The sequence below is a fragment of the Mustela nigripes genome, chromosome 2 (genome assembly GCF_022355385.1).
Source record: "Mustela nigripes isolate SB6536 chromosome 2, MUSNIG.SB6536, whole genome shotgun sequence".
Lineage (NCBI taxonomy): Eukaryota > Metazoa > Chordata > Mammalia > Carnivora > Mustelidae > Mustela > Mustela nigripes.
This window is the reverse complement of record NC_081558.1, coordinates 77851578-77878683: the sequence shown is the minus strand read 5'-3', so window position 1 is coordinate 77878683 and position 27106 is coordinate 77851578. Positions and strand designations below refer to the sequence as shown.

The following is a 27106-nucleotide window of genomic DNA, read 5'->3' as shown; positions in this document are numbered from 1 at the left end:
GTCGACATTTCATTGCTTTCATCTGCCTCCCTCATCCTTCTTCCCTTTTAGAATCTGATCAAGGAGGTCTGTTTGCTGTGGCTTTTGTGATCCCTGGTTTCATCACATCTAGGCTGTGCCGCTGGGTGTACCCAGCATCGCAGCCTCGGATGGCACGGCCGCGGCATCCGATGACCCACGCCAGAAACTTTATGTGGGTTGCCTCAGGGGCCCAGGGATGGAAGAGGAGTAGGAGGGAGATTGTTAACATTATTGTTTCACATGTTATAATAAGCATGTATGACTTCTGTAATTAAGAAAAGTAATAATAGAAAAGATGAAAGAGGGAGGAAAGAGAAGCCCCTACTTGCTTGTTGGCTGGAGTTCAGTCCATAGTAGAACCTTCCCCCTCAGTGGCCGACTGACTTACTCATGACCCACTCACTTCCTGACTCCTCACATTCTGGCCTCTACCCTAACCATTCTATAGAGGGAATAAATGCTTCTTCCAGGCTGACCCAATTCAGAGGTGAGCAAATGACAGCCCAGGGGTCAAATCCAGTGGGTCACCTGTTTTTGTAAATAAAGTTTTATTAGAACACAGCCCTGCCCATTTGTTTATACTAATTGCCTATGGCTGCTGTCCCAGTACAAGCACAGAACTGAGGAGTGGTGACAGAGACTGGACAGCTCACAAAGCCTGAAGTATTACTTTCTGGTTCCTTACAAAACCCAGTTTGCTGACCCCCATTCTGTGTTAATAAGTGCGTTGATCAGTCCCTCTAGTGGTCCTGAGGCCCTTCCCACACGCCTCAGCCTCTCAGCTGCTTTGGCTCTGGGGACCCGCATTCTTGATGATTTCTTCCCCCAACCCCTGTGACTGAATCCTCGTCGTCCTCTCCTTGTCCCTCTGACCACTTTCTTATTTCTATCTTCCATTCTGACCCTTCCTTCAACCATAAACATACATAAGGGCACAGACTTTTGTCTTTTTGTTCACTTCTGTCTCCCTCATGCCTCAAACAATGCCTGGCATGTGTGTAGTGACGGGACAAGTGACCCTGACTGTCTAGAGGAAGGTTGATCAGAGCTGTTCCTTTCACATCACCTTATGGAAGATCCTATTTGAACTTCAAAGGTGAGGAGGTATATCCCAGTGACAGTCTGAAAAGAGTTTAGCTTGGAGTCATGAGCATGAATGAGCCCAACGCAGCCAAGACTCAGGGGCTCTGGGGCACCAGTTTCCGTTTCATCAGTGCCAACATTTGAGCCTTTTTTCGGATACATCCTGTGTGTGATGCAGGAAGGTGGTGGTGCTTCTGCTCACTTCCACTTTTGGTCCAGTCTCCTAGATGACACAAAGGAGACTAGCTGAGAACTTGCAATGGTCATGAGGAAAGAAAGTAAAACAAACGAGGGTGTCATGAAATGGTTCTTGGGCCCCTTTCTTCACAGACTCCTGGGTCCCTCTGAGACCACCGCCACAGTAATAGATGAGAACTCTGCCATTCATTTTGTAGAGGGTGGTTATTTTTCCCTTGCCTCTTTGCATAGTTGATGTAGTGCAGGCTGCAAGGCCCCGGTGCAATCAGGGAACCGCCAGGAGGCCACGGTAGCTGAAACAGAGTGAGCCGCAGCGGGGCTGAAATCATTCTATTTCCGTTACTGATCTTAGAAAAACACATATATAATCTTGGAAGTTGTTACCATCTACCCTCTTCTTGACAAGGTAATCTTTAGAGATCCAGCAAACCTCATTGATTGAGAGAACCGGGATGGCTCTGTTCTAGATGGGCCAAACTCCTGTCTCCACGGCTGTGGGTGTTTGAGACTGGTAATGGCAAAAGCAAGCATGTTCTTCATGACACTGTGCCTCTCCCATATTCTATTTGCATTTAAACCAGCTAACAGTGGATTCTCCTCTTTCTGTAGGAAGTTCTTCTGTATCTCTTTCACCTTGACTGTTTCTCTAGTTTTCTCTTTTCCCCCTCAGAATTCTCTGTGGGTATGTATCCATCAGGATCATAAGCAACAGAAGCCAATTCGGACAGCTTAAGTGAGGAGGATTCATTGAAAACCTACTGGGGGCTCCCAGAACCGACCAGGGGCTGGAGAACCAGATTTGGAGAAAAACTAGACCCGAGTGGCTCTGGGAGGTTGGGAAGGAAGCCTCCTTGGGAACAGTTTGCCCGGTATGACACCATTAAAAAGACTAAACCCGAGTCACATATTTCATCTTCCAGATTCTGAGTTCCAGGAGAAAAAGCCTAACTGGAAGACTGGGACCAGTACCCCTCGCCCGTACAGAAGGAAGAGGGGTGACTGGGTCTTTTCAGCTGCTATAATAAATGACTGGGGGAGGTACCTAGATTTTCTTTCCTATTGGAATTCTATCCAGTTGGGTAGAGGTGATTTCCCCAGAGGAAGTTAAGGTAGTGATAAGGAGGAAAAATTGATACTAAGCACTGCCCCCTATTCCTCCCCTCAGCTCTGATGTCTACTCCAGGGTGCAATCAAGAGTCTTCTATTTCTAGGCACCTGGGTGGCTCAGTCAGTTGACCGTCTGACTCTTGGTTTCAGCTCAGATCATGATCTCAGGGTCGTGGGGGGGGGGGGGTCAGCCCCAAGTAGGCTCTGCACTCAGCAGGGAATCTGCGTGTTCCTCTCCCTCTGCTCTCCCCACTCACAGACAACTTCTCTCTCAAATGACTAAATCTAAAAAAAAGAAAAAAGAGCCTCCTATTTCTACTGTAGGACTAAAAAAAAAAAGCTGCTCAGTTCAGTTGGGTCTTGATTCATCTGAGAATGGCTCAAGACATGTGAAATTTATCCAAATCACAGAATTTGATGTAACAAAGCTTTGTAGCCATCGCCTGTCATCATTTCCCTGAGTGGTGCTGCAGATAAGTCTATGGCGTTAGTACCTGCCGTTTCTGCAGGGCTTACCAAGGACCCTTCTAAGTATTTCCAGCCATCTTCTTGCATAATCCTTACAGCTCTGCAGCATACATATTATTGTTCCTGTTGGCGCACGAGCATCAGAGGGAAGGAAGGCTAAGTGACTGGCTCATGTAGTGGTGGTGATCGGTCTGCTTCCTAAGCTTATGCTGTAATCAATCATTCATTCAAGATGATGACATTTATGTACACCGGTGGATCCCAACCCCAGGTTGCTTTTGCCTGAAAACATTTTTGGTTATTACACACAGCTGTGGGAGGTGCTGCTGGCTTTTAGTGGGTCAAGGCTGGAAGTCTACTAAATGTCCTACCATGTACAAAACAAGCTCCACAAGAAAGAGTGATCTAGTCCCAGATGTCTATCATGCTGAGGCTGAGAAACCCTGAAATGTACGCATGGACATGTGGTTTGTGACTGCCCAGAGTCCCCATTGTGCTGTGGGGTCAGAACATGAGCATCGGTTGGCTCTTAGAAGATAAAGCTCACTGAGAGTGGGAATCAGCTGCTAATATGACCTTAGTTAACTATGACTTGCCCCAAAGAAATCTCACCTAGAATCCCCCTAGCTCCTACTCTCCCTTGACACACCTCCTCCCAAGAGGACAGAGGTCAGTGCGTCTGCTCAGGCAATGAGACTGATGAAGCCCTGTGCTTTGGGATGGGCCAGCCCTCTGTGAGTGTCCCAGTAACTCCGTACGGACAGACAGCCTGGCAAATCCACTCGCTCTGAACAGTGGCTATTTGCAAAGCAAGACTGAGGTTGGCCAAAGAGGTCACAGTTGTCTGGTAATCAGATTATGTTGCTATATCCAACCGTTGGCCATCTGTGGCCCAATAGGGAACTATTAAGCCAACGGCATGGACCTAAGTGAGATGGACGATAGCAATGTTACTTGGAACGACGGAATGACCAGAGAGACTGTGTAATAGCCTCACTAACGGGGGTTAGCGAATGGGCCTTTCTGACAACAGTAGGGCTTATCTGCTCCCCACAAAGGTGAATGAGATTGGAAATGTAAAATTAACCTCCTCCTATCGAATGTATTCCATGATCTGCAAAGAAGGGCAAGAACCAAGCCTACAGCGGATTGACCCAAGGTTAATATTAGAAACTGCCTGTGATTTGGCCATGTATTTCAAAAGCTTTTATAGTCCCCTTCCTGGAAGCTATTTTAAAGAAATAATAAAAAAATATGTGCAGTGATGATGTACAGAGATGTTCATTGCAGCATTATATATATAAAACAGGCAGTAACATAAAGGACTAACAAGAAAAGAATGGCTATATAAATTAATTCACACCCATAGAAAGGAACATTATGCTGCCACTGAAAGCAATTTTTTCATGATATGGGGTAGTATCCACAGTCTTAAGTTTAAATGAAAAATAAGTTTTAAAGAAACGTGGATATTCTGTGACCTGTAATAAAAAATATAGGAATGCACAAAAAAGAGCAGAATAAAATAAATCAGAATATCAACAGGGTTTCTTCTGGAACATGTATTATGATTTGTTTTATTTGGGTTTTTTTTTTTTTTTTTTGCAAATTTCATTATTTTTTGGATAATCTGCGGTGAGCCTCTGTTGCTTTGTTGTTGTTTTAAAAAGGTGATGTTCTGTTTTGTTTTGCTGCCCAAAAGAACAAATCAGGCCCTCCAGTTGTGTGGAGACTCTGTAACTAGTTGTCCAGAATCTACTTTAGCAGCTATCTTCATTAAAACCAGTTCTTACCTGGAAAAGTACGTAAGTTCATCTTGTATGATATATCCCTTACTGTGCTCACACCAGCGTTTACTTGAACATCGGAGAAGCCTCCTCCAGTTGCTGCTGGTAAATTGCATCACTGCCTGTCTAGAATTTGGAAGAGAGGTGAAAATAGCTGTTTGACTCACTTGACATGATCCTCCCGGAAGTGCTTCAACATATCTACATGGCGGATCGTATCTTCAGGGCTACTACCTTCCTGAGCATTTCCTTTCTTCTCGGCCTTTCTCTGTAGTATTTAGATCTCTGTTCTACACTGAAGGCAGTCTTCCAGGCAACGGCCTGTGGTAGATCTGTGGTGGCCCTAGTTGCATTAAATTCACCCAAGCTGTTGATTTCAAGAACTAGAATGTAAGAGTTTCGGCGATTTTGTTCCATTCTCTCTACATTCTCATTTTAGGAAAGATGGCAGCCATGGGGTCTCTTAAACCACTTTCTTTGGTCTGCTGTGTATGCATCACCTAGTCAAGGTGCCCAAGTGGCTCAGGCACCTGCCTGCAGTGTCTGTCTCTCCCAAGGCAGAAGCCCGCATCAAGTCCCGAGTTAGGATCATTAATGTTGTGTGACTTGGATGGATCGTTCTTCACAGGCCCAGCCAGTGATCAGATGTTCACACGCTCTTCACCCTCCCTGCCGCAATACCCCTGTGCACACAGTTGGCACCGTTTTGAGTAGCTGGCAAAGATGGAAAAGCAGGACCAGGGCTCCTAAGATAGACAGAATGTCTCTCTGCACCCACATCTCTACTGTGGCTCCTACATAGGTAGCTGCAAGCCCCCAGACTGAGCTGTGCCTCCCCTCCCTGCCCAGGTCTAGGCTCCCATTCCAGAGCCTTTGCCAACAGCCAGTTCTTGTCAAAGGCTCCATGTATGTGGCACTGTTCTGGATGATGGTGATAGCATGTGAAGAATTACTAAAATTACTAAAATTATTAAAATTCCTGCCCTCCTAGAGCTTTAATTCTAGGGGAGGGTAAAGATAAGAAAGAAGACAAGTAAAATAAGGAGGTAAATAAAACTGGGAAGGGCAATAGGATTGGTAGAGGGAGGGTATTACAATATTTGATACAGTAATCTGATGGCACCCATCTGCAAATACACCGTTCCCTGGTTTGTAAATTCTACTGCTGATGGAAGCCTCTTGAGAAGACATCTGAGTAAAGGCTCAGAAGGCGAGGGAGAGAGCTGTAGGTCATCTGAGGGGACAGTGCTCTAGGCGGAAGGAACAGGCAGTGCAAAGGCCCTGGGGTGGGAGCCTTCCCCTATACGTTTGAGGACCAACAAAGAAGCCAGTGTGTCCAGAGGGCAGTACACAAATGGGCAAAAGATGTGAGATGGAATCTGAGAGACCCCAGGGGACTTTGCACAGAATAGCTCCTACTCCAAGTTTGATGAGAAGCTGTTGGGTGTTTGGGGCAGAAGGGTGACATACATGGGTATTAGTAGGCCCCAGCTGGCCATGAGTCTGGAACTAGATTACAGAGGAGGTAAGGGCAGAAGCAGAGAGAGTGGTTGGCAAGCTCTGACCATGTGGGGTTGCTGAGGTGGGGGAGGGGTTTCTGGGAATCACACGCCTCTCTTTCTCTTGTGGATTCAGGCCCAGTTGAGAAATCACTGCGTAAATCAGAAGGAGATCAAAATGCTGCCACTAGTTTCCAAGAGTCACCTTGGAATCTGAGAACCTTGTCAGTACTGGAGAAAAGCTGTTTTTTAAAAGAAAAACAAACGAAAAACCCCAGGATTTTAAAAAATAATTGAAACGACATAGGCTTGCTACAGACAATTTGGAAATGAAATTACTGAAATTTATAAAGAAAATATAAATCACAATCCCATGTCCCAGATATAAGCCCTATTAATATTTTATTTTATTCTCCCTTTTTTTCTATTCCTATATGTGTGTATATTTATTATTTTAGTTAAATTTAACATTGGAACTATTTCCCCATGTTATTAGTCTTTGAAAAGTATTTTTAACAGCAATATAATGTTACTTCCTATGATTATAAATTAATTTATATAGTCATTTGCTTATTGGAGGATGTAGCTTACCTGTGTAGCCCTGATAGACTTCCTGAACTACACCCCCAAATCAGATACACGTAACCACCTTGCCCTAGGCAGTGTTCACACCTGAAGGCCTCCTCGTAGGGCAGAGCAAACTCATGGGAATTTCCACATCATGGAACCCATGTACCCTTTCTTCTAGGTAGGCAGACAGGGAGGTACTGAGAAGGCCCAGAGGGGCTTGAACCCAAAACACTAAGTGCCTTCCTTCAGACCCACCAAGACAAGTCCCTGTACCTTCTTGGGAAAAGGGGAAAGAGAGGTAGGGAGAAAGGTCAAGAATGTCACCCTACTGAAAGACCTGCCCAGGGAAACCCAAGGCGGGGGAAACAGAGGATTTAACTGGTAATGAATGTCAAGTTCTTGGTAATGGTAAATGCTTATTAATAAATGTCGTCTTCTCCCTTTCCCTACCATTGTAAGGAAAATACCAAAATTCCATAAAGTGGAGTGTAAAGGCACAAGCTGGACTAGTGGACAGTCATTCCTAATTGTGCCAACCTAGTGAACCCTCTACAGACTGTAGGATCAGCTCGGTAATTCTCCCCTGGATGTAATTTTGTTAGCCATCCTTCTCACCATGGGCATAGTTGAATATCCTCAAGAGAAAAAAAAGAACCCCAAGTCGGCCAGTCTCTCCGTGACCTCAGTTGGAGTTGAATAATTGTTTATTGATGAATGAATGGATGAGGAGGTGGATGAGTACATGGATAGACAGACAGACGGATGGCTGCATGGACAGATGGAAGGAAGGAAAGAAGAAAGGGTACATGATTGAAGGAAGAGTAAATGAAGACAGTCATTTATCGTTTTTTTTTCTTTCTCTGAAAAGGTGAAAGGGAAATAATGTTTTTACACGAGCCAGTATCTTTTCCATTTTGCAGGTGAAATTAAAACCCAAAATGAAAATTTCTCATTTCTGCTGGAAGAAAGTAAAGAGCCACATTATGATCTAAGTAGCATATTTTATCTGTTTGAGCTGGGGGAGAGGAAGATGGGGTTGGTTTTCTAGCTTGAGTGACATAAATCTGCTCCCCCCATCAAATATATTGTTATTGCTTTGATTCATTTGGCTTTTTTTTTTTTTTTTTTGAAGTGGACTATGGTTTGTGTGCAGTGTTTGAAGTAATTGGAGTGAGTGCTTCTCCCTAGAGACAGAATCAATCACCGTTGCAGAAGATGATGACATTTTAGAAAGAAACTCTGAGGAAAATGTCATGCTTAAAAAATTAGATTTAAACACACTGGCTCCAGATTGATTTTTATTACACTCAAATGGATACCCTGATTGATTATCAGTCTTACAAATGTTTAGCACATTTCTCACTTCTCTAATAATCAGAATAATCTAATTTTCAATGTCATTTAATGTACTGTATTCAAGGTTATAATAGATCATATTTCTAATAAAACACAGCAATTATGTAATGAATAATACAGGAGGACCAGCATTCAGATTCCCTGGGTTTTAAGGCAGTGCCAGTGGATAAGCCCAGTCCTTTCAGTGTGATGCACATTCTGAGTTTTTTCTCCCCTGCTGGTGCTCTGAATGGAACTTTGCCAGGCTTGACCAAAAAAAAAAACCCAACAACAACAAAAACAAAACGAAAACCGACAACCATCCCCCTCCCATTTCTGGGAGGGAACCACAAGGTTTGAATCTTTTTAATATATGTTACTGGTGCACCTGGAGAAAAGTGACCGGTTGCCAAGTTATTTATTGAATTTCTCTGGCAATTGCTGCTTTCCCCCCATTTTTGATATACATCCCCTGGAGAAATACCATATTTTAGTTCTAAATATTTTTCCAATATCCATTGTAGCAGCAGCTGACATTACAGATGTTCCCCGGTAAGCCACGGGATATCTAATTTTGAGGAGGTTTGACTCTATATTTAGAGTCTAATATTTACCTGATGGTGTTTACTTTGTTCTTGTGTTGTCTTCCTTTGAAGAGGTCTGACTCACTTTGGGAAGTAAGTTGTGCTTTTTATATCCATGGCTTCTCCTCCATTCCAGTCATGTCAAAATCTGGGTTAGGAACTGTGGGATTTCTCAGTGATGGCTTGTGGCTCAGTTTGATGATCTGGTGTGTAGGAAGTGGTATGAAAACCTGATAAGCTAACAAGCAGTAACACTTTAGGATTTTCCCCTTTTAGGCTGTGCTCTTTGGCGAGGGCATCCAGGGGCAGCGAGAGGAACAGAGGGGGCCAATGAGCTGTCGGGCCTCAAGACGTTTAGAGACTAAGGGAAAGGACTTTGGGCAGAAGGCTCAGTCCTAAAATCGGCCTGAGTATGAACCTGGTAGCTTGAGGACCTCAGAAGGTCCAAAGGTTCTAGAAGATCTCAACAGAGGCAACTGAGGGGCCAATACAAACAAGATACCGTTTAACAGAGATGGGTATCGAGTCCTGATTAAGATTCATCCAGGTCAGTGGTAGAATTCATCCAGGTCAGGGTTTAAACCAGAGGTGAGGAGCAGATGGCCAAGCCTTGCTGTGATCTAACTCAGGGTAGGAAAGTGTCTTCCCTCTGAAGATATGTGATTAGTCAGACCATGACAGACCACCAAAAGCATCTGGATTTGTGGCTGGTCAGAGCACATCTTGGGACATTGTTGTTTTGTGTTCTGAGGCCCTTATTTTAAGAGTTAACTTATCTAGAACATCCATAGAACATTATCCATGCTAGGGCGAAGTGGATGACAGGAGGTCATCCGGGTATCTGCTGTCCGATGTGAACACGCTGGAAATTCAGAGGGTAGAGAAAACCCAGTGTTCGGAGAAGATAATTGCTCTCACCAGTTTGAGAAATGAAAAGCTTAAAAAAAGGAAAGTTTGCTAACATTTCTAGGGTACTAGATCTTTTCAGCACTTTTATTTGGTTATTGCCATTTTTTAATGATCATGGCAACTAACATGGAGAGAGGCCAGGTAAACTGTCCGAATTTACACAACTACTGAGCTACAGAGCTGAGATTAAAACCCAGCTCTCGTGACTACCATAACTGGGCACTCACGGCCGTGGTCACTTGGGATATGCCATAACTGGAGAATCACTAAGGTCCCCCACAACTGTCAATTTGGTGGGTTTTCATTCAGGATACAGGTTCAGTGGCATTTCCTGATACTTAAAAATATTTCAAGCATAAGGAGGAAGTACTCTCTCATCTGGAAATACTTGCTGCTTAAGTGGAAAGAGTAAAGACACCCTTGCAGTTACGCTGTCTACACTGGCACTAAAACTATCCCTATGCTGTTGAAAATGGCTGTTCTTGATGCTGACTTTCCCCCAGGAAATTTACCGGAGCCTCAAGGAAAGGCTGTGTGTGTGTGTGTGTGTCTGTCTGTCTGTCTCTCCTAAGGGGTTGAGAAGGAGATAGCATATAAAATTAATGAGAAAAATCTTTTTTTTAAAAGATTTTATTTATTTATTTGACAGAGAGAGATCACAAGTAGGCAGAGAGGCAGGCAGAGAGAGAAGGAAGCAGGCTCCCTGCTGAGCAGAGAGCCTGATGCGGGTCTCGATCCCAGGACCCTGGGATCATGACCTGAGCCGAAGGCAGCAGCTTAACCCACTGAGCCATCCAGGCGCCCGAGAAAAATCATTTTTAAAGGCTTTTGGGACAAAGCCTGAGCAGGGTTTTTGGAAAGGGAAAGAGAGGCTTTAAATGATGTCCTTGTGGTAAGCCTGAAGGTCGTCTGAGTTCACAGGTTATTATTGGGGCCCAGCAAGAGAGAGGAATAGTTTTAGCTCTGTTTTAGCTCTAACAGTAATATTTGTAATAACAGTAATAATCCTTCTGATTTGTGTTGTATTTTCCTGACACTTTCAGATGAGCCAATGTCTGCAAAGCATCATTAAGGGAGAGAATGGACTTGAGCAATAGCACATAGACTAAGTGGACCTCAGTAGACAGGTAGGATGAGGAGAGAAGGATGGGTCTGCCTCTCTCACTGGGACTTGGGCCTCTTGGGTGGCCTGTGGTCGAGGTCACAGAGATGGCAGTGCCAGTGGAAGAAGAGTTAGGGAGGATGGTTAAAGAGTCTGTTTAGGAGACAAAGTGAGGGGCCAGGAGATATCTAGTGAGAAGTCGCATACACACATCTGATGCTTAGAAGAAAGGCCAGGGCTGGGGATCTGAGCCTTCTGCATCTGCTTGGTAGGGAAGGGCTTGGGCATGGACTTGGTGACCCATGAAGAGTGTGAGAAGGTGGGAATCCTTTCAGGGGGCTGCCAGATAGGCCTTGCGGGGCTCCCAGCATAAAGGTGTCTCGTGGAGTGTTTCTTGGCTTTCCTGATCAAGCCCTCAATCTCTCTTTTATCAACCTGGGAGTCCCAGCAGTTCTCAGAAAAGACAACCCAGTCCCACCAACATTCCTCTTTTTGAAGTTAGTCTGCTCAAGGAACTTTTTAATAACCATGATTCATTCTTGCTATTTGTAAAGTCTGGGCACATTCTAAGAAAGCCCCACAACTCACTGACCTTCCCCTGTTTCTAAATAAATATGGACGTTGCTGAGAGCTCTGGGGCAAGAAGGTGAAGCTGATAATCATAGGTGACCACAAGCCCCTCAGCAGTTAAGGTACCTAGTAGCAAAAACAATTGACATGATTAAAAATGGCAGTTCCTGGAGCTGAGCAACCATTCATTGTGCAATTTCCTGAATTCAGTCAAAAGATCATGGGGTAAGTGGGGGAACAGGCTGGGCAGGGGATTCAGTGGCATTAATGAGAAAAATATTATTTTAGAGTCCAGCATTCCTTCCCATCCTAAGGTCTGGCCAACCTTAAATGAGTGCAAAGTTATACCATATGTTTCTTCAGATAATGAAAGTGGGTAAGAAGGGAGAGTGGTGTTGGGGGCAGGGGTGGCCAGCTCTTGTTGACAGTGACTAGGTTGTTAAGTGGAAGGGACTTGGTAAAGAAGAGGGGGACATCCTAATGTCAGTGACTGGATAGGACAACTTGTTCTCTCTGCTTATGTTCTGGAAGTTTCCAGCACAGCTGCCTCTGCTTGAAGTACATCAAGGTCAGTTAGGCACTAACTTTCATTATGGTTTCCCCTCCTGTTTTTGGACGAGCAGTTCTCACCTTTGACTTCTGTGCCTACTAAAACCTACTGGAGGTAGATAATAATCTCACCCTCTCCCCCAGAGGGAAGCAAGCATACGATGAGAAGTGAGAAAATGGGGCACCAGGGAGGCTCAGTTGGATAAGAGTTGACTCTTGATTTCGGCTCAGGTCATGATCTCGGGGTTGTGAGATAGAGCCCCACATTGGGCTCTACACTGGGCCTGGAGCCTGCTTAGGATTCTCTCTGTCCCTCTGCCTCTGCCATTCTCCCCAACCACTCTCCCTCTCAAAAAAAAAAAAGAAATTATGAAAGAAAGGAGTTTGAAATATATAGAGATGAAAGGATTTAATGGCAAGGGTTTGCTTCAAAGTAATCTGGGGAAGGGATGGGAGTGAAGAGGAAAGGTGATCGGCCAAATTAATAATTGACGCTGGGCTTTGAATGGATATTATTTTCAGATATATTTCAGATATTATTTTCTTTACATTCGGTATGTTTGAAATTTTCCATAATAGATGTGCTTAAATATATATAGATATGTCATTTGTCAAGACAGAAAGTTATGGACTTTTTAAGGTACGATTAAATGTTTTGAAGCTTTAAAATCTAAAAACAGACACCTTACAAAAGAAGGTGTGTAAAGTATAATTCACTTGATGAATTTTATGAAACACATGAAAAGCAACAGCGCTTAAATATTTTAAAATTTTGCTCCTAGGGAGATGATGTTTTTCTGCCATCTTTTGCGCATTTTTTTCAGGACAGACTTGGGTAATAAAACAGAACTCTTTTGGCTGCAATCTGTAGACCTCTCTGGCTCTCTGAGCTCTGACTGACTCTTCCTCGGATGGGGGCCTTCCTGGTGGAGGGTGACCTTTGCTTCCAGTGCCCAAGTGCACCCTTCAGCATCCCAGGAGGAATGACAGGCAGGGCAGCAGATAACTTTTCTTTAGAGAATTCCCAGAATCTTCACATCTTCCCTCCACCTCTGTGTGAACTCAGTTTATCTCTTTGTGAGGTTCCTTGTTTGACTAAGCCACTTTCCAGAAGAGCAACAGGTAGTGCAAGGACTTCAGAGAAGCTATACTTATGTGTTGAAGAAGAAATTAGGATTTGGGGAGGAGAATGTCACCGGATGTCACATGTGGTTGGGAGACCATGCTTTTTATGAAGCTTGGTACAATTGAAAGTTCCCTCACATCTCCAGAACACTTTTACCACCCTAACCTCAGGTCCCTGGGTCTCTTTCTGTTCCCAAGATCTTGCTCCTGCTTTCCCCTCAATCTAGAATGTTCTTCACCTAATTAGCTGCCACTCAGCTCTAATCTTCCTTGTCATGGGAAGAATTTCTCTGGCCACCCGCCTGTCCCCACTCCCCATTGGGCGGAAGCCAGTGTTCCATGTCTCTGTTACCCTTAACTGCTCTGGGGTGTATTGACCCATTATCCCGCACGTGGTTAGGTGAGGAGAGCCTGCTCTCTTCTGGACCAGGGATCTGGAAATACCACAGGCTGTTATCAGGGGAAGGGAAGGGGGATTTCCCAGAAGAAAATGTCTATGGGGGCACGGGTTTGTTGCTGGGCAGAAAAAAAACGATTGACACTTTTGTTCTGGTGCCTGAAAACTGAAATCAACCAAGAAAACAAACATGAGAGAAGAAGGTGGGTTCTAAAGTGTTTTCTTTTTTGGTAAATGTACTTTCTTCCCTAATTTGGATTTACTGCCCAAACAACTTCTTAACAACCAAGGACATCTTCCAAAGTATGGCACTGCTAACTACAGTCAATGTCCTATACCCAAATCTGGCCTCCAGCTTGTTTTGAAAATAGAAAGTTCTGTTGGCACGCAGCCGTGCTCTTGACGTACGGTCCTGCCTCCTGTCGTCCTGCAGTGGCACGGTAGTTGGCAACCGAGGCTCTGAGGCCCGCACAGCCTGCCGCCTATTTGCTAGCTGGCGCTTTATGGAAAACGTTCGCCCCCCTGCCCTGGTCTGGACTGGGACTCAATGAGGGACCCCCTGGCCTCCCTCACCATCTTGTCTCCAGCAGCTGTCCCAGCGCCAGCTGCAGGGTTGTGCCGGTGCCCTATAAAGATTTGAGTTAAATTGCTGAATGAATGAACAGGCAGATTAATAGCTATTCTAGCTTGTAGTTTACTTTCTGTGACCAGCTCTTTGGCCCAGTGCATGTGATCCTTTCTGCCCCCTGGCCCCCACCTCACTGCTCCTTTACCTCCCCACTCATCAGAGAGGCCTCTCCTGTCCACCCTTCCTTCCTCAACAGCCCCTGGCCCTTCCCTGCCCTGTATGTGGTTTTTCTTCGCGACACTTGTCATTATCTGGCCTTATATTGTCTATGCATTTGTTTATGGAAGGCCTTCTGCAAGAAGAAAATAAACTCTAAGAAGCTGAAAACATTGCCTTGTTCAGCGTTACATCCCCGGCACCTGGAACGGTGCCTGAAACACAACTGGGCACTTGGTAAATATTTTTGAATTAAGGACCACCTTTAGAATTAGCAGCCTGTAGCCCAGGACTTCCTTGTATGCCTTCCCATGGTGTTTTGGATGGGAGCTGTCTTCCCACTCTATCCCAAACACTGTCTTATCCTGTGGCCACACCCCACCGGATGGATTGGTAAGAAATAGCAGGCCACGGGTGGGAGGTGGGAATCTTCCACCGCTTTCTGTTCTAGGCACTTCTTTCCTCTCCCGGCCAAGCCTTGAAGGCCGTGTCTGCCTTCGAAGGCACCAACAGATGTCTTTCTGATTAAAAGGAGAGAAAAGCAGGTACTGGGTGTGGGTGTGGGTGTTAAAGGAAGGGCAGAGGGAAGTGAATTGTACAGGTCTGGCAGGAACGTCATGTGTCCTTTCTTGGACGTCTCGTGCTTTTTTTGACCCCTCCGCCGAAGCATTCCCGGGAGTAGAGACTGGGTTCTCGGCCCGTGTTGAGCTTCCAAGTACACGGCTGGGAGCAACGCAGAGCGTGGCAAAGATGGCTTTATTTCTTTTCCAAACGACTCTCTGGAGAAATAAATACCTGCGAATTAAAGTTGTGTAGGCCAGAAAGAGGATTTTTGTGAACTAAATAGGATTTTAGCAATCCCTCACAGATGAGGACAATTTAGGATGATCTATTTATACTGAGAAACTGATAAGTTCACTCGAGGGAAGGCTAAGTTGGCTCCAATCTGGCCGGCCCTTCACGTACTGAGATTGACTTGGGGGCTGTGGCCTGCGTCTGCTGTTTCATTTCTAACGTTTTCTCTTAGTCACACATGTGGCCTGAGAGTGACCTCTCGATCGCGTCGGTGGCAGCCGAGGCCAAGTAGGAAAATTCCTTAATTATAGTCCTTGTTACATTCTTGTTTAACACTAATCTTTTTAAAAAGCAAACTGATTCAAGAATTATTTTATAGGAGGGGCACCTGGGTGGCTCAGTGGGTTAGGCTGCTACCTTCGGCTCAGGTCATGATCTCAGGGTCCTGGGATCGAGTCCCGCATCGGACTCTCTGCTCAGCGGGGAGCCTGCTTCCTCCTCTCTCTCTCTCTGCCTGCCTCTATGCCTACTTGTGATCTCTCTCTGTCAAATAAATAAATAAAATCTTAAAAAAAAAAAAAAAAGAATTATTTTATAGGAGTATATAGTTAGGAGTTAGACCCAGGTTTGAGTTCGGGCCTGTCGTGTGACATTTAAGGCAGGAAGGCACAGGGAATTCCATACATCATGTTCCTCCTTCTTTGTCCCTTCATCATTCTCCAAGCCAGAAACCAGCAGGTCACCCCTTCCCTCTTCCCACTGCCTGGCACCCCCATACCTCTTACCCTGACCCTTCCCTGTAGTCCTGCCTCAGTTCAGACATCCCTCTTCTTGCACGTGGAGCTTCTGGTGGCCCCCTCAGGGCTCTCTCTACCACCAGTCATTTCTTCACCATGAACAGAGCAACCATTTGAAATGGCAGCTCTAATAATATCATGGCCACTAATGACCCCAATGCACCCGACACCCACGTATCCTTGGGGAGAGTCACAGGATAATGTGAGCTGTGGTCAGCCCGAGTCTGACCTTAAGCCCTGGCCCCGTTTGCAGAGCTTCAGAGCTGCCCTGTTCTGTCCAGGCCTTCGAAACTGCTCTGCCCTCTGCCTGCAGAGCCCTCCCGCCTTCCAGCCTCTGCTCAGCCAAAGACTCCTCTTGCTTTCATTCTCTGCACGGACAGATCTCAAGAGACTGCATCTCCCAACATCTTCCAGCTCCATGCCAACCTTCTAGGGAGCCTCTACAAATTCATACAGCTTTTCTAGTTTGTAAACACGGGTGGTTCTATTGACCTCTCTTACAGGTTTGATTGTAGAAAAACAAGTTTTCAAGGGCCTGGACTCAAGTGTATTTCCTGTGCTGAGTTTTGAAGGGCTTTTCCTGGCCTCCTCTTAACCCTCCCTGCCCCCAGTCTGGCTTCCATCATCCTCATGGCTCTGCTAGAAATGTTCTCTTGAAAGTCACCACTTTCTCCATTGCCAAAACCAGTGAACTTTGCTTCCTCTTCATTCTTTCTGACTGTCAGCTACAGTGGAAGCTTGGCCACATGGCTGCTGCCTCAGATCGTTTTCTCCATCAGTTCCTAAGATTTGTTATGATCCCAGTTTTCCTGCCACTCTTCATCTGCTTCCTTTCCCACCAACAGCTGGCAACTCCCAAGAATTGGTTCCTAAGCCTCCTGTTTTCCTTCCTCTCCCTGGCATTGGCCACCCCATCGTGACTTGGGACAGTCTTCCCTCAGATTTCAACTCCTGACTAATCTAATTTCCCATTCTCCTGCCTGCTCCATAGTTTCGTCTGTCAGAGAACCTCTGGGCTTGCCACTTGGCTTTCTGTCTCATGTGCCCCCAAGCCAGCCTCGTCATCATCCTGCCCAAAACTGGATTCTTTATTCCCCACCAAACTTGACTTTTATTTGGGATACCATTGAAATCTCGGTACCAGGGTTAGAATACTGTTGGTATGTCCAAGTCGCCTTCTTCATCCCCCTCATTGAGCCCGTCATCAAGCCCAGCAGACTTCTTCACTAGAGTGGATCCCTACATACCCTTTTCTCCCTGCTCCTCTTTATACCAATCTAATATTTTCTTCCCACCAATCCCCAGTCTCCACTTTTTCCTCTAGGCAGACCAGCCACCCACCCTGCTCACCTACAAACCTGATGCAGACGTTTCTGGAAGCATTTCCTCATGTCCTCCCCACCCTCTCCTCTGGAATGTTCTTCCTTCCTCTTTTTGTTTCCCTACTGAGATCCATCCTTTCAAAGCCATCTGAAAACCAGCTTCCCTCATAGAACTATGTTGTTTCTAACCCTTAGGTGTTTCACATACTGTTCTCATCATCCCGAGCGTCTCCTTCCCCTTCAAGCTTTATTCATTTAAGGAATATTTGTTGAGTGTCCTCGGAAAAGACACTGCCCTGAGGACGCCAGAATGAATAAGACCTAGGATACTCCTACAGGGCACTCAGCTCAAGATTCCTCTTTCCTGTGACTTTTTTCTTGACTCCCACAGACTGAACTACCAGCTCCCTCATCTGAGGGTCTAAGTGCATCTCACACCGTACGCCCTTGACGTTGTGCTCCGATCACTTCCATCAAGGAATGAATATTCTGGCATCTAGCTGACTGCGTGGTAGTTCTTTGGGTGACTCTCTTTTACTAGAATGTGAGCTCTTAAAAGTACTCAATAACCATTTGAACAGATGAAGAACTAAATTAACAGATGAAGGGATGGGTGGATGGGTGGAAAAACAGATAAAAGGAGGGAAAATGGATAAATGGATAGCTCAATGGAGGAAAACAGTGGGAACAAAGGGATAAATGGATGGACAGACAGATGAACAGCTGAGTGGATGGACAAATGGAGAGATGAAGGGATGAAAGGATGGATGGACAGACAGAGATGGATGGATGGAAAAAACCCTGCAGTTAAGAGAGACCTCAGTGGTAACCCTACCACCCGTTGTAAAAATGCCTTTTAAAATAACTTAGGACTAAGAGAGCCTCCAAAAACATTAGCAGTAAATTTAAATTAATTCAAATTATTAGGAAAAGAGGTCATGGTTAATTGAGTAACTATATCCAATAGTAGGCTAGCTTATATCTCATCCATGGATTACCAGTTCCTTAAAAATTAAAATTAATAGATTGCATTTAGAATAAAAGCTCTACTGAACAATATACTTCTTTGGTGATTCTGAAAGCCGTTAGGACCCTTTGGGCTTCAAGGAGAATCACTTAGGGATATATAGGCTGGAGTAAATCATTTAAATGTCTTAAAGTGAGGGTTTTTCATTTAAACTAGCTATGTAATGTATACAACCACACATTCACATATAGACCATTTCTCTGGGGATTTGGGTTTCTAAAATTGACTTGACAGCATGCAGGCACTTCTCTACAGTAATGTCCTAAATAGGGTGTTTGGCACACGTCAGGCTAACACGCAGACATTTATCTGTCTCTCTTGGACACCTCAGTGACACACGGATGGAGGCAGAGACTTGTCAAGTGTGTCAAGCAGTATCTCTAAAAATTGGATCCCAAGAAAGTGAACATGGTCACATCCTTTGCTAAGTCAGGTTCATATGGGAAGTCCTGCTGTCGAGGTGAACCCACTGGAAGTTTAAAAACTGTTCAGTATACCTATCCTCCATCCCCATTATGCAGGCTCGGGGCTGGAGCATTGGTCTTGCCTTGGATAAAAATTCTTTCCTCCTTTACTTTATTTTCCTTCCTTATTTTCTTCTTTATTTATTTTCCCTGTTTCTTTCTCTTTTCTTTCTTTGCTGCGGCATCAAAATTTCACATCTTACATCCCAAAGTAATTCCAGATATATTAAACCCTCATAGTCTATATATATATATCGTGTGCATTTCATTTGAGGAATAAAATTTGCCTTATTTGACTTAGTATCTTCAGTAGCTACAGAACTCAATAAACACAGAAAAGAAATTGGTGTGGGGCCTCCACTGTTTGAGTACATGTTATACTGTGATGCATCTACTTACATATCCAAATATATGTAAGAGTCCTATGTGTGATGGGGAAAAAATGAATGTCCCCATTTTTTAGATGAGGAAGCTGAGGCCCAAGGACATTTAGAGATTATTCTGAGTTTGTACAGGTGTAGTACATGATACACTAAATGCAAACCTCTGGAATATTGGCCCAGTCCCTCCCATTTGTCCATTGTACCTTTCATGTAATTTAAGTCCATGGAGAACAATTCCCTAACTTCTGTGTGTTGTAACAGGGTAGGATCTTGAACCTTGAGTTGGAAAAATGACAAATTATCCCTTATCTTGCCTTAACCACTGAATAAAAGCAACCATTGATTCAGACATATCATGGGGCAAAAGAACATGGGGGCATGTGCTACTGTTGCAGAAACACTCTTTCCACAGACCGTATCAGTTAGCTGTTGCTGTATAACAAACCACCCCAAAGCTCGGTGGCTTGAAACAATAAGTATTTATTACTGCTTACAAAACTCTCAATTGACCAAGTGGTACTTCTGGGTTCACTGGGCTCTCTCATGAGCCTGTGCTTAGCTTCAGATTGGATAAGTAATTCTGCTCATCTTCCCTGAATGCTCTCCCAGTCCTGGGAAGGTTGGCTCTAGATTGATCTTGGATGGTCTTACTTAGCTGGACTAATCGGGCTCTCCTCCACATGATCTCTCATTTTCCAGCAGGTTAGCCTGGACCTGTTCATCTGTAGTGATGAGGTTATAAGAGGAACAGGCAGAAGTATGCAAGATCTTTTGATACCTTGGCTTGGGAATGCTATTACCTTACTACCACTGCATTCTGTTGGTTAGAGCAAGTCAGAAACCATCTCGGATGCATGTGCCGTGGAGTGGTCTCCACCCTCTTGATGGGAGGGGCTGCGAAGCCAGTGCAAACAGGGCACAAGAGGAAGACACAGAAGATTAGGGCCCATCTTTGCAGTCAAGCCACATGCAAACGTGGCCCCCATTTCCCGGCACTCTGGAGCCAGCTGACTTTCTGGTTGGGCCGAGTTTATCAAAGGGTCATACTCCCCAAGAGGAATCACTGAGCCTCCTCCTCAGAGTTTTTTGCAGGCTAAGTAAAGTACCTCATTTCTATTTTTTTTTAAAAAGCGTTTTAAGAGGGAAGATATAAGAATGGCAAGGAGAACTGAAATTTATTTTCTGAAAATTAATTGGGTGTAGAGAACAGTAGGGATGAAAATTTTGACCATTAGAATTTATTGTGATAGAGACTGTTGTTTAATATTTGAAAGCCTTGGCCTGACATGAGCCAAACACCCTATTAACTTGCCATGAAGAATATATATGACACAGAGCAGGATATAGGTTTATCTGGAACCGTCTGCTGCTGGGAAATTTCTTTTTGTCATCCCCACACCCCAGTCAGATGCTGCTTTGAAAGGCAGTCCATGTGCCTGGATCACTGCTCAGTCATTTACGCTAGATGCTAGATGCATGGATCCTGACTTTAAGATGATAGATGCCTGAATCTGAGACTGCCTGCATTTTTATGAAGTTAAAAACAAAAAAACATGACCACACAGTCTTTCAGATATACGAGGGCACATTGAACTTCAGCGAACTTGTGCGCAGTAAACTTCAGCTTGATATGTAACAAAGAACTTGCTGCCTACAGTATGGCTTATAGGAATTGATGCTGAACTCTCCTTTCTCTGCGTTAAGCCCTTCGTCTCAGCCCCCATCATGTGGGATAGCTCTGCCACAAGCACAAAGCCAAGGACACACATCCACCTCCCATGGACAGGATTTAGGGAAAGCCGTCACTGATAGTAAGTAGCCCATTGCTGCCAGAGCGAACATGCAGAGAGGGTCTACTGATTATGAAGGAACTGCTCATTGTCAAAGCTCTTGTTTTTTTTAACATCACGCGGGAGTGTTTTATTGTCCCTCATCTCTGGAGTTGAGCTTAGGCTGTTTCCTATAGTCCATACAAGACCCTTGTCTGAAGGAAAGGATCTGTCACTTGTAACAGAACCTCTAAACTCCAAATCACTCCTCTTGCAAGGATGGCCACCACATGGGGTCTGCCCGGAAAGGAATATGGCCACAGTAGGGCTGGCCATGGCAGGCCAGACTGAGGAGGAGGAGGAAAGTTCTGGGAAATTAAAGACAAAAGAAAGGCTCTCCCCTTGAAAGGAGCCCAAATCTCCATATCTAAAAGCAACCAGTGAGAGGCGAACGGGTTTAAAATTGTTTTGAAAGTTCTATTCGTATACTATACCACTTTAACTAGAAAGAGGTATTTGGCATTGGTACATTCTGATATTTCAGGGATTTTCTATAAGTGCTTTGAATAACTCTAAGAAGCTGAACTAGGCTGGTAGATCCTTGTTAAACTCTTAGAATGCTACGTCCAGACTATTTCCCCCATGACTTGAATATTTAATATTCTGTAAAAATTCTAAGTATGCTCCATGCTCTGTTATTAACCCTATGAAAGCTAGGCCATCCCTTACACTTGCACTTGTGGCGGAGGGCGGGGCAGGGGTCACTCTCCAATCATAGGACTGTATTCACCGTAGAGACACTCACAGTGCCCCGCCCTCAGCCACCTTGGAAAGGCAGGTGTGGGGTCCCTGGCCAGAACCTCGGCCGGCAGCCTCGTTCGCTAACTGCCTTTCTCTGTGTGCGTGTTCAGACATCTACCAGCGCTTCAGTGGCGAGCGCTGTATTAGGTGCAAGGCAGAATCTCCACCTTTAAGGAGATTTAGATCTTGACGGAGTATTCATTCACCCCAACCCCATCCAACCCTATGCTGGGACCTGCCAACCCCCAAATCCTGAAATCGTGGGAGGAGTATGTCTCTGTTAAACATAGATCGGCCTGCCTTCAAGTCCATTCGTTCGCAGTCATTTACATCATGAGTTCAGAAAATTATTTTTAAACTAAGATTAAACTCTGTTTTTTTGTGGTTTTCTTTTAAGGTATTAAAGTGTCAGTTACAGGCTCTCCCCCAGGAGAGGCAGCCAGAGATAGCTCAGATCACCAACTGTGACCCATTATTCCTGTAGTTAGCAAGGTGAAGAGTCCAGATGAACCGATTTCAGTCTTTAATATTCGAGCAAGAGTAAATAGACCATTATGCTTCCTTTGCTAAACTGAATATAGAGAACTTCATGGGAAAACACACTGTCGATCCTATTTCCCTTTCTCCCTTCTCTCTCTCTCTTTCTTTCTTTTTTTTGACATCAAGGAATTTTTAGCGAAGCGCTGTTTTCGTCTCTTCCTGAATCCAAGTGAAATCCACGTCTTTTGCCTGTTTCCTGCATTACAGTTTTATTGTGTGCGTGGAAATCAATATTCCAGATACATGCACAAGTGCACACATTAAAATGAACATGACTTCATTTATTTCCATGATTAGACATTCAAATAAAAGTGCTTGGGTGTCTGTTTTCATATTCATAGGTCGAGATCCGTACATCAGAGGTATTTGTATAAGTGACACTTTTATGACATTCATTTCATTTGCAATATGATAGTGGATCATAAATATGTTACTTTTATGCCACCAAATCTGATTTGTAGCACTGGGCCCTCACAAGGAGAATACTTGATATTTTATGGAGCACCTTGCGTCCAAGAAGCGCTTTGCAGACATCAGGCCCGGCTCTCCCAGGTGTGTAAATCATACTCGTGACCCTTCGGCTGCCCCAACTGCTTTATCAGCCTGCTGGCTCGTGCTTCCGGGGCTGGAGAGTGGTTCCTCAATCCCCTACAGGCCCAGAGGGGGTGATGAGACCTTTACTTTCTGGAAGAAAGAGGCCCAGGTGAATGCTGTGTTGCGCGCACAGGCCCTGACGGCTGGCCAGACTCTGTACTTTAGTCTCATGTTGACCTTGTCCTTCACAAAATAGCATTTGAGCCCCCATTGTGGGCAGATGCTGTATTAGGCCTTGGGGAAAGAGAGACAAAATGTGACCTTTGCCTTCCAGGTATTTGGCCCCCACCTTGTGATAGAGACTCTGATGCAGAGGTGACAGTATGCCCCCCAACCCCGTCCCAGTCCCCGTGCTTTCCCAGGGACTCACTGGGCCTTAAAGCCGCTTGTCCACCTCCAGATCCATCACAGGTATACTGGTGCGCATGCCCGCCGACATCACCTCGGTCCGACTGGAGGAGGAAACCACCGACATCACAGGCTGCCCCTGTTGTTGAGCATCAGGTGTGCAGCCCAGACTCCCCAGGCACCCCCACCTACCTTCCCATCCTGGATCAGCATCCCACCCCCCGCCCCGACACGCACACAGGGCATCCCCCTCCGCACTCACTCTGTGGCAGGATCACAGGTGTGCGTGATGTGACCAAGCACGGGGGTTCCAAGTGAGGGCCTGATGCCAGATCTTCTGAGTTCAGATCCCCACTCCATCATTTACGGGGTACAGGTGATTTAGCCTTCTGTGCCTCGATTTTCTCCTCTGCAAAACAGGTATAATAAGGAAGTTCCTTCTCAGCTTGTCAAATAGCCTAGTAAGAATAGAAGGCCCTGGAAGAACCCCGTGGCAGCTCTGGTAGCCGTGATGAACATTTCCAGCATTCAAATACCCCTCCGATGTTTGAGTGACAGCACACAGCACAATAGCGACGTTGGGATCATTACTGCTCCTATTGCTGCTATGTGATCACTGCCTGTCCCCTCTTCATAAGTAAGTCCATGGCAGCAGCCACCATCTGTGTGGCTCGTTCCTGCAGCAGATGGTACATACTAGATGCTCAGAAAATATCCGAAAGAGTGAATGGACAGACAACGAAGGAACACATGAGTCCCATCTGCTCATTTGGGGCCGCTACCAGGCGGCTTCCTTGGAAACATCACTGCCACTTGCAGCCGTGGGCCTCAGGGTAGAGCCCACAAACCCTCCGTGTCCCAGTCCACCATTTCCACGTGGGAGGGCCTGGGAGTCTCCTTCCTGTATGACCAGCCTGCGGAAGCCTTTACAATAGACGCACTGGCTCCCCCATATCAGGGTGCCCGCACGCACATCTCTGGGAGGGTGCTGCTGCCTTCCCAGGAGCTCCGAAAGGAGCCAAATCCCCCGGGATGGCCGTGGAGCCCAGGCCCCCTTGGAGGCCCCGTGTCACCCCCTGTCCCACGGCTGTTTCCTGCAAGGAGGTGAGCTCCTGCCCTGAGCCAGACGCTGCTCTCCATGAGTCCCCTGCAGCTGGACTGAGCCACTGTCCCCAGGCCCTCGTGGTGTCCCGTGCCTGGCCCAGGTCCCTCGTCTGCCACCCACAGCCGTTTACAGCCACTGAGCAAAGCAGTTGTTGAAGACTCGTCCGTCTGCTTCTGACCCTTTACGTGATTGGGGCTTTACCTCCAGAGGGGTTGTGGCGTCTTCCGTGGCCGAGGAGTTCCTGATGGAACTGGGAGTCCTCTGGTCGTGGAGATAGCGGGAGAGGCGCTCTGCCTTGCGTGGGCAGAGCTGTCTGGAAGGGAGCCTAAGGTTACACACCGGTCCCCTGGCAGCTGGGCAGCTGCTAAGAGCACTCAGAGTTTGGGCCTCGAAGCACTGAAGATGGAGCTCTGGCTTTACAGCTGTTATTTTAGCAAATGGTGGGTGCTGTCGGCAAAACAAGGGCCCCGCTCAGTGACCTGCTATGGGTCACCAAGGCCCCCTTCCCGCCTGATGTTCCCTGTCCCTTTCTGGCTTGGCGTCGACACTCGGTGGGGGCAGCTCGCCCCTTGGTGCTCCCACCTCACAGGTAACCTCTGGGGACGTATTTTCTACTGTGAGTTTCCCAGGTGGCTGCGGGTGGATGGAGGGCAGAGAAGCAGAACGCTGGAAAGTGCAGACACAGGTCCTCTAGGCCTGCCTGGGGATGGGATTCTGGGTAGTTTGTGTGTACGCGTGTGTGCGGTGCCTCCCTACGTCCCACTGAAATCTGGGCTTGACCACCTTCAAACGCGGATCTTGGGCCTCCGGCTCTGAGAGTGTAGAAATGGAATTTTAATGCCTCCCTCATCCAGTTCACTGTGGAATTTAGGGAACTAGAATTCTTATGGGGATGGCAGGGCCTTGCCAAGCAAGCAATAGTAGCATTACTCGTACTTCTGTGTTAAGTGGTCAGAAGTTCCGTCTTGGCTTCTGATTCTGGTCAGAGCAGTTCCTAGTGTCCAGTGGCTTGTGGCCTCCCTCAGGGGTCTGGGTTTTTGTTATTCTCATGTTAAGGTATAATTCATACCGTGTAACATTCATCCTTTCAAAGTAGCCAGTTCAGTGGTTTGTAGTATGTTCACAAAGCTGTACAGCCATTACCACTGTCTGATTCCAGAATATTTTCATCCCCCTTCAAAGCAGCCCCATGCCCGTTAGCAGTCACAGCAGTCACTTCCCATCTTGCATGCGTCCAGCCCCTGGCGACCACCAGTCGGCCTTCTGTCTATGGCTCTGCTTTCTCTGAACTTCGCACAAATAGAACCATACAGTATGTGGCCTTTGGTGACTGGCTTCTTTCTCCTAGCCTGATGTTGTCTGGGTTCACCCATGTTGTTATGGGTGTAGTACTTCACTCCCTGTATGGCCAAGACTGTGCCATTGTGTGGATACGCCACGTCTGGGTTTCCGTTCACCAGTTGATGGGCGTGTGGGTTGCTTCCACTTTGGAGCTATTCTGAATAGAGCCACTGGCAACAGTGGTGTACACATTCTGCATGAACATTTCTTTTCTGTTCTCTTGGGCAGACCCAGGAATGGGATTGCCGGATCATAGGGTAACTCTCTGCTCAGCTTTTGAAGGGACCGCCAGACTGTTTTGCTCAGGGATCCTTTCTAGAAGGACCCTCACTGCTTACATACAGTGTTTGTATCAACTAGCAAAGAGGGTCATGCACAGGAGCCGGGAAAGGAGGATGGCTAACTGGTGCCGAGAGCCCGTGGTGCTCTCATACAAGGCTTCTGCCACAGCCTCCCCTCACCTCCCAGACTCTGTCCTTGAGAAGAGCCACCGGGGCGTCTCTGTGGCCATGCGCGCCCCTCTTCCTCTCGCATGGTCCCACCTTTGCCGACTGTGTTCTTTACTTTCTGACTGCTTTCCACCATACGCTCGCCCTGCGTCCTGCACCTGCTAGGAATGGTGTGGGCGCTTGGCCAGTCTGTCTGCCTTTACCCGCTCACCTTAGATCTGGAGATGTTCTGAGCCGAAGAACAGTGTTGCTTCAGAGCCCTGGGGGAAGAACATCATCTGGAGGGGTATTGTTTTCTTCTCAAACAGGTCCGCTCCCTTAGGAATTAGTGAGTCCAAGTGAAAAGAGCACTTGGCCATGTGTACAAACATTCTTTGGCCTATCTGATGTTCAGTTTGTTCATCTGTAAAATGAGTTTAAAATTGCCCACCTGATCAGGGGATTAAGGGAGATACTGTGGACACGATTCCCAGTACATGCCTGAGACACTCAAGAACTACGAATCTTCTCACGGACTGCCCTCCCTCCTAGTCAGGCGTCAGTGACTCATACAGACACCGGCATGGTTCAGTGCCACGCGTGCCCAGCTGTTTCCTGGCACCTTGCTGCCCAACCCATGCCTGCCTTTGACTCTGCCCTCAGCTCCTGCCCCGGGGAAGGACCTCGGGATCCTCACAGTGGAGACCCAGGGAGCTGTGAGTTCTCAGATCACCCTGGGTGCTCTCTGGGAGGCAACGCAGGCCAAATCCTCTTAGGGCCGATCGGATTATGACCGGGGTCATTTTGCAGCACAGATTCCCAGGTCATGGTGGTGGCATACACGGCCAGCCTGGCAACCCCTGGGTCCCCGGGGAATGTGGACTCCCTGGAGGGGCTTGCGTGGTCTAGTTTTACCTGTTAGCCGCTCTGGGTCTCAGTTTCCTTCCCCAGGAGATCCACCAGGGGCCAGAGCGTTGCATTACACTCGGCTGAAAGTCATCTGAGAACTCCGTGCCGTGAGGGGAAGCCTGGGCTTCCACCGCCCCGGGCCCTGGGGCCTGACTCTGCCTGGCACCATGCTCAGCCGAGGCAAAGACACACCGGCCGAAGGGCCAGTGGGCCGGACGAGATGCCAAGACAGGCAGCTACAGGTGACTAAGCGAATAATGAATGGACAGGTCGTTTTCCAGGCCAAGGTCTCATGCTACAAAGATTATTATTTTAAAATAACTTTTTATAACAATAATTAATATTTTATTTATACATTATACATCATGTGTAATATGATACAATATGTATAAACA

The 27106-nt window shown here is 46.3% G+C and overlaps 1 protein-coding gene across 2 annotated transcripts in view; it reads left to right on the top strand.

Annotated features, from left to right (window-relative positions):
• Positions 1 to 27106, top strand: part of RARB (retinoic acid receptor beta) — a 165961-nt gene that overhangs the window by 110711 nt on the left and 28144 nt on the right. The gene's annotated exons all lie outside the window — the stretch shown is intronic.